The sequence below is a fragment of the Magnolia sinica genome, chromosome 8 (genome assembly GCF_029962835.1).
Source record: "Magnolia sinica isolate HGM2019 chromosome 8, MsV1, whole genome shotgun sequence".
Lineage (NCBI taxonomy): Eukaryota > Viridiplantae > Streptophyta > Magnoliopsida > Magnoliales > Magnoliaceae > Magnolia > Magnolia sinica.
In genome coordinates this window covers 81,855,921-81,864,387 of record NC_080580.1, presented here as the reverse complement: position 1 = coordinate 81,864,387, position 8,467 = coordinate 81,855,921, and the positions used below count along the sequence as shown (strand labels likewise).

Here is an 8,467-nt window from a genome sequence, read left to right as displayed (position 1 = left end):
ATCTCTTGAAAACTAGATAAAAGGAAGTTCAGATTTGATTTATAATGTTATATCTTCCAACTGGATGAAGATGAGATTCTAAATTCAGTTGTGTTCATGAATCAAGCATAGATCTCCTTAATCTCTACCGTGGATCCTTGGCACCCTAGTTTCCCACCTTTGAATTTCACAAGCTTTAGTCTAATATTTCACCAAATTTCTCTTATAATTTCATGATTTAGATTACATCTTTGCCTAGTTCTAGTTCGAGTTACTTTCATATTACATACAAGGTTCAGTCCTTGTGGATTCGACCTCGGTCTTACCGAGATTATTACTACATCACAACCCTATACTTGGGGTGTGAACAAGTTTTTGGCATCGTTGCCGAGGATTGACGGTTACATTTTCTGAAATTAATTAGTTTTTGAATTAGGTTAAGATTAGTTTTTTTTTTAATTATTAGGTTTGGATTTTTCTGTTTAATTTTTAGAAACTAACCTAACTTTCCTGTTTTGTAGGATTCTGAGATAGATCTTCTAAATTGGTAATCTCTTTCTAATTTCTCTATTTTTTTCTATTTTTAGAATTAGGATTTTATTTTAAAAAACTTTCTAAATTTAGAAACTTTCTTTCTATTTTAGGTTTAGAACTTTCCTAATTTGTTTTAGAAATTTTCTATTTTTTTTTAGGAATTTATCCCTTTTTAGAAATTAGTTTACTTTCTATTTTAGGATCTCTTGCTATTTCTAGACTTTCTATCTTTATAAACTAACTTAGTTTGTTTTATTTTGCAGGTTTTTAATTTAGGAACTTCGAATTTGGTAACTTATTTCCAACCCTTTTCTCTTTCTTTCTAGATTTCTATTTCCTTTCTTTCACTTAGATTTAGGTTTAGAATATGAATTGAGGGCTGCGAGTGTTTCATGCCCAAGTGGGTCCATGATAACACTCGATGTCTCTTAACTGAAGGAGGACTGGTTGAGGGGTTGACTATCCATTGCAGGACTAGACACCACTCGAGATCCCCAGAGTTAATTGAAATGATGGCTGCAAACCCACCTCTTCTACCCCAACCTAGGGTGAAGGACATCCAAGATAAGAATGTGGTGCATCAAGCACCCCCACCTCGTACTTTACGAGATTATTTATAACAGGCGGGGGTGAGTACGCCCTCAAGCATGATTTTTTCAGAAAATATGGGACACATAAATATCAATCCAGGAGTGATCCAACTCCTTCCTAAATTTCATGGGCTTGAATCTAAAGAACCATATCTACACTTGAAAGAGTTTGATGAGATTATAACCACTTTATATTTTCCAAACGTGTCTGAGGACATATTCAGGCTGAAACTCTTTCCCTTTTCTTTAAAAGAGAAAGCTAAGACGTGGTTACATTCACTATGTCCTAGATCTATTGGCACATACAATGATATGTAAAGGGAGTTCATAAAGAAATTCTTTCCACATCATAAAATGACCACCCTTAGAAAATCAATCATGAACTTCGCCCAAAGGCAGGATGAAACATTCTTCCAATATTGAGAGTGGTTCAAGGATCTTGTCAACTCTTGCCCACAACATGGTTTTGAAACGTGGTGCAGTACGTACTTTTTCTATGATGGGCTGACATCTTCCATACGCCAATTGGTCGAGACAATGTGCAATGGGGAATTTATGAATAAAAATATCGATGATGTGTAGGATTAATTAGATAGACTTACTAAAAACGCACAATCATGGGACGCATACCCAAAATCGAGTATCACTTCTACACCTACTCAATCAAAGGAAAGGGGCAGAGTATACCTGCTAAAAGAGGATGATGATATCAATGTTAAAGTGGTTAATCTCATAAAGAAATTCGAGGCCATGGAATCAAGGAAGGATAAGGGTAAGGAAGTTATTTGCGGTATTTGTGGTTGTAACAGTCACACAACTGAAAATTGTCCAACTATATCTGCCTTTCAAGAGGTACTGACTGAGCAATCCATTGCCGTAAATAATTACCAAAAACCTTTCAGTGGACCCACCTCTAATACGTACAATCTTAATTGGAGAAATCATCCAAACTTCAGTTTGAGAAATGGACAAACTGTTACCCCTCAAGGTTTCTTCAATCAAATTCCAAATCAAGGGAAACCTCAAGAGGATCCAATTCTAAAACACATTTAAGACCAAGAGTTATTTAACCAAGATATTAGATCAGCAATAGGATCACTTACATCATCCATTCAAAGGATAAAGTCACATATAATGATTAGGGGAAAGGGGATGCTTCCTGCTCAACCTTTCTCCAATCCCAAACCACAATATGAGATAAGTTATCCAAGCTCTTCAGATCAGATGAAGCAAACTAAATCTATCACCACTAGTAAGAGTGGGAAGACCATTGACAAAACTATTCCAGTTATGGCTGAAAAGCCTAAGGACCTGAAAGAGGATAACAATGATAGACCTAGCATTGCTCCACAAGAATTAGAACCAGAACTTCAGGAAAAGCAGTTGCTCCATTTCTCCAACGGTTGGTTGCACCAAAACCTCTCTCTAACTCTCAGGATATTCTAGAGGTGTTGAAACAAGTGAAAGTCAATATTCCTTTACTTGATGCCGTAAAACAAATACCTTTATATGCCAAATTTCTCAAAAACTTATGTACGACCAAATGACGGTAAAATATTCAAAGAAAAATCTTCTTTACTGAGAAAGTGAGTGCCATCCTAAAACAAGATATGTTGTAGAAATTCAAAGATCCCGGTAGCCCAACCATATCATGTGTAATCGGGAATTATCAAATTACGCAGGCACTTCTTGACTTAGGAGCGAGCGTAAATTTGATTCCCTATTCAGTGTACAAACAGTTAGGTTTCGGTGAATTAAAACCCACCCCAACCATATTACAACTCGCCGATCGCTTAGTTCATATACCGAGAGGGGTAATCAAGGATGTGTTGGTCCAGGTTGACAGATTCTACTATCCAGTAGATTATATTATCCTAAATACAGAACCCATCAGTAACATGAGCACTCAGATTTCCATTATTATTGGTCGCCCATTTCTTGCCACTTCAAACGCAATCATCAATTTCAGGAATGGAGTGATGAGTATGTCTTTCGGGAATATGACATTGGAATTAAATATCTTTTTCAATACTAGCAGATGGTTGAAGGATGATGACGATATCTACGACATTAACATGATTGACTCTTTTGTGGAAGATAGAACGCCTCTGACCTTATCATCTGACTCTCTAGAGATGTGCCTGACCCAGTCCCATGATTTTAATGATGACATGATTAGGGAGATGGGTGTCATGCTTGATACTGCGCCAGTACTTGAAGTTAACCGGTGGAGGCTACAATTTGAAGAGTTACCCCAAACTGATGCAGTGACTCTACCATCTAACCTCAAAACACCGAAGCTTGACCTAAAACCTTTGCCTCTAATTTGAAATATGACTATTTAGGTCAAGATGCGACATACCAGGCAGTGATTTCTTCTCACCTTGAGCAGCAACAAGAGAGTATGCTCATTTCTACTCTCGCGAAAGATAAAGGAGTTATTGGACATATCATCATAGATCTCGATGGGATGAATGAACTCCTTTCAACTGAATGTTTCGATTCTTTGGATGATTACTTGGCACACTTTGCATATTCAAACGATTCCATGATACAAGAAATAGTAGATGCCTTGCAAGACAATACCTCAAGAGAACCTTTATTCTGAAGTACCTCCTGCCCCAAATCCTGAATGTTTACCATTAAAGGAGGAGCTGAGAATTGAACCGAAGATTGAAACTTCGGCGTGTGTTGAGACTATACCACTTACTATGATTTTTTTTTTGAACTTCATCTACTTGTGGTCATTGATTCATCATGGTGTACTAACTTTGAAATTTTTTCTACCACAGGTGAATCGTATATACTTTGGACACCTCACAAGATTAAAATGAAACTTTATCCTGAGGTCCATCAATTTCTCTAGACGTTCATGCTTCGGGACATCTAAGCCTAGTATAAAAAGGGCTTCTAGATGATCTTGTTGAGAAACCTTCTGAGAAATTTACCAAGATACTGGCCGAAGGAAGAACCTGGATGCTTGACTGAGTAAATTTCCCATGCTTTCACAGTTGAGGATTAGAATTTGTTGTTTTCATATATAGGACTAGGGTAGTTTGCTTTATGTCGTTATAGGATAGTCAGTTTTATGTCATTATGTTAGTTTACTTTCGTTGATTTCACACTTGTGCTGACCCGCTTTCATGCTGAGATCTCTTTGGAAGAAGCCGTTTAATCTCCTCGTCAGGTACTATCTTCCCATCACTTCTCTTTCAATTTCATTATCGCATGTGCATTGCATACTCATATCTTTTACATTGAGGACAATGTAAATTTTAGGTTGGGGGTGGGAGATTTTAGGTTACCTCATTAGTGTCTTTTTTAGTCTTGAGAAAATTTGTGAAAATTTTTAACATTTTTCTGGACATTCTTGTGAATTCAAAGTGATTTTGAAGGATAGTCGTGATTTGATAAGTATACGATACGGAGTGTTAGGGATTTACGTCTCTTGGATTTAGTTATCTGATAGATTTTACAGTTGAGTTTGAATTATCAATCCATGATTAGAAGTTGCAAACATTGATTGAATCATGATTTCACATGTCACATCTCGCTTACACATTGAGGTTTCAGTTCGACATTAAGGATTAACTTAGTAATCACTAAGCATGAAAGGAACCAGCCTGAGAAATTTGCCCATCATGCTCATAAAGAAGAATTAAAGAAAAAGAAAAAAAAAAAAAAAAAACAGCTGCTTTTGGAAAGGGTTGGGCGACTGGTCTTCACCATAGGTTTGCTCCCTATAGGTGAGGATTTGATTTCCCTCATTGGCGTTACTTTTAATGGAAAAAGCAAAAGCTAGAAGATTAAAAAGATTATCTCTGAGGCAAGTTTTGGTTTAGGTTTTGGTTGTCATGAATTCTCTTGTTGATTACCAATAATATCATGAAATAGAGAAGTGAATCTTAATGTTGATAAGCTGAGATTACACTATACACTTATGGAACTCAATTTTAGAATTGTTCTAACTGATAGATTATTATTTTGAACTTGATTATGAAGCTTACCATGCAGTTGATACTAGCAGAAAGTAATGCCCAACATTCATGAATCTTAGAATTCTCGCATCTCAATTATTTTTCACAAGTTACTCGGGTTTATAGGATTGTCTCGTACTTCTTAAACTATTTTTCGCATACTTTGCTCGAGACTAACAAAATACTAGTTGGGGGTTGTGTTAAGGGTCAAATATTGCATGTTAGACCCCAATTATTACTTGATTTTGCGAACATGATACTGTTTAACCCCATGTTTTAATCGTGTTTGTGTTACAAGGTGAATTTAGGAGCGTGGACTGAAAAGGATACTAAAAGAATGGATTTAATGCTCAGAAATCACCAAGGGAAAGGACGAACCCCAGGAGTCCTAGATCGAAAAATTTACACACCAGAAATCTGAGAAAATCAAGCCACTCACGCTTAAAGAGGCCTGAAAGTCGTCCAAAATGTAAGATCATAGGGTTCCCACTATCTGTTCGGCTCGAAACTTTATATCTGGCTTGAGGACCATAAATTAACTGTATACATCAAATTTCAGCCATTGGATCCTTGTCGAAGTGGCCCAACAGACAGATCAGCCCATAAATCTCTAATTTGGGGCCCACTTGATATCTGGATATGCTTCAATTTTGGTCTCAACCCCTTAAATGAGATTAAAAAACGGATGGATGGAGAGGATTTCTCTTAAACATTACATTGGACCCCACTTGAAGATTTGCGTGTGCACTGCACGCATGCACAGGACCCCATCCTTGGTCAAGGATCGAGTTGACCCGACCTTCTTCCTCAAGCAAAACAGTGTTCGCCAGCGGGTGGACGCTGTCCGACCGTTTTTGGGTAGTGGGGTCCACCCATCATCCAAATGAATGATCCGGACCGTCCATATCTTTAGAGGGGGGGCACAAACCTCGCATAACACGTACAGACAAGCAGATCAGCGTTCAAACGCAAGATGGACGGCGGAAGCAAAACGTCAGTGGACCACGTCAACAACAATCCAAAATCATTCATTCCTAACTAGTTTTTCGCCAGGAATTCAATGGACGGTGTGGATTTCATCAAAAACATCACTATGGGGTCACTAAACATCTCAACGTATCCCTGCATAAATCTTACGCACGCTCGACGTCCGATCCTCTGTGGGCCATTTTACATACATCACGATGGTCGGATGGGTGATCCAGACCGTTCAAACTCTTCCCCTAGGTCCCACGACCCTCACCATGGAGTCAGATTCCAATCTTGGGACGATCTAACATCCCAAACCACTTCCAAACGCGGCTGCCTCGTTGTCGTTGCGCACTCTGTTGTGAAACAGAGTCGGTCCGACTTCAGCACCGACTCCAGCCACCGTCCTCCCTCCAGTCTATAAAAGAGAGAGAAGAAAACGTGGGGGCATCATCAAATCTATTCTTTGGGCCGTGAGACGTGAGATCAGCTTGGACATGTGCTCCTTCTTTCTTCTTCTTTGCGGTTTTTCTTCCCTTTTATGCTTTTATTTCTGAGTTTTAGCCTCACCATGTATACGATGGGCTAAACCTCTTAGCTAGGGCTAAGAGGTGAAGCTTGTAGTGTGAAGGATGGTTTTCTATTACTTTGATTCTTGGTAGTTGAACTCTTTTTTATTATGGTTTGATTATAAGGAATGTTTTTAGTTTTTAATGGTTTGTTGTGACTTAAATTACAATAGATCTGCGATAGCTTGGAGTATTGTCGTTTCATTATTATGATTATGAAGTTAGGAAGCCCCGTTTTTCACCATCGCCCCTTGGACATGGTTGGATGATGGAATCCTTCCTAACATTCATACATCTCTCATATTGGTTTTGAATTGGGTAAATTCTGTTGTTGCTTTATCTCATGGGCATGGTTTTGTGATGGAATCAATTCTAATTCTCACACCTCTCATCTCTTAAAAACTAGATCAAAGGAAGTTCAGATTTGATTTATAATGTTATATCCTCCAACTGGATGAAGATGGGACTCTAAATCCAGTTGTGTACATGAATCAAGCATGGATCTCCCTGATCTCTACAAGTGGATCCTTGGCACCCTAGTTTCCCACCTTTGAATTTCACAAGCTTTAGTCTAATATTTCACCATAATTTCTCTTATAATTTCATGATTTAGATTACATCTTCGCCTAGTTCTAGTTCGAGTTACTTTCAGATTACATACAAGGTTCAGTCCCTGTAGATTCGACCTCGGTCTTACCGAGATTATTAATACATCACAACCCTATACTTGGGATGTGAACATTGCGCAAGCCAGATTTACGAAATACCCCTGGATCGACGGTCGTTTCCTGATTTTAATTCCGTTATTACTATAAATTGTAAGTTTTAGTTTGATTATAACTCTTCATCCGTTGGGCTTTAGGAGTTGCGTCCAACGCAAAAAGAGCTTAGAAAAATTAGGAGAATAGCTTGGTGAAGCCAAATATGACACTTACTATTTTTAGCTGAAAACCTTGCGCACTAGTAAACATCACGACCGTCTATAAATAGTAAGTTTACTATTTATAGTAAGTTGTGAATTCTAGGAGTTTTAGTTGTAGTTTGCTTTTGATTTCTCTCCCATTGCTTGGTATCCCTATTTAAAGGGCTGTGAACTCGTTTATTTCATTCATTAATCAATTTCAAATTTTATAGAATTTATTTTCTATTTTGCTTGCTTTCTTTCTCGTGGATTCAAGAAGCCTCTGTGAGGAGTCTAGAGAAGCTCCGTGAATTCGGAACAGTTATCCTCTAGAGGGGAGACGGTGCTCGACCTCATCACGTTCATCCCTACGTCAGTCCCCTAAAAATCAAGCATAGACATCTCTCCCCATTATTTCCTTTGGTGTAGCATAGCAAAATCACAAGTAAGCCCAATTTTTTCCTTTTTTCCTTTTTGGTTTCTGGGCTGATAGTGGAATTAATAGCTAATGGTCATAGTAAATCTTACATAAACATTATGATAGCCTTGTCAAAATGAAGAGCGGTGTCCCATACAATTATTATTATTTTTTCTCTAAATAAACTCTAGAGTTGGAGAGGGATAACAGATTTGATTTTTGTGGTGGCCTACAATGATATGCATGTAAAATTCACTTTGGCCATTAGATGTGTATTCTTAGTTTATGCCCGAATCTAAAAAATGCATGTAAAATACACTTTGGCCATTAGATGTGTATTCCTAGTTTATGCTTGAATCCAAAAAATCAAACTGACTTGTTATTCCTATGGGCCATACCACAAAAATATTTGGGATAGAGATCTCCAGCCTTGAATTTTACAAGACCCAACATGATGATTATATAAAATGGACATAGATTGCCTACGACCCCATGTCACATAAGTAGTTCCTGCACTCAAAGGCTAGGTG

General features: G+C 37.9%; 1 non-coding gene across 1 annotated transcript; it reads right to left on the bottom strand.

Moving 5' to 3' along the window:
- Window positions 1-1,463: 1,463 nt before the first annotated feature.
- On the bottom strand, window positions 1,464-1,570 carry LOC131254535 (small nucleolar RNA R71). The gene has a single exon (XR_009175650.1). It is a non-coding gene; the product is annotated as a small nucleolar RNA R71 (small nucleolar RNA).
- Window positions 1,571-8,467: the final 6,897 nt, after the last annotated feature.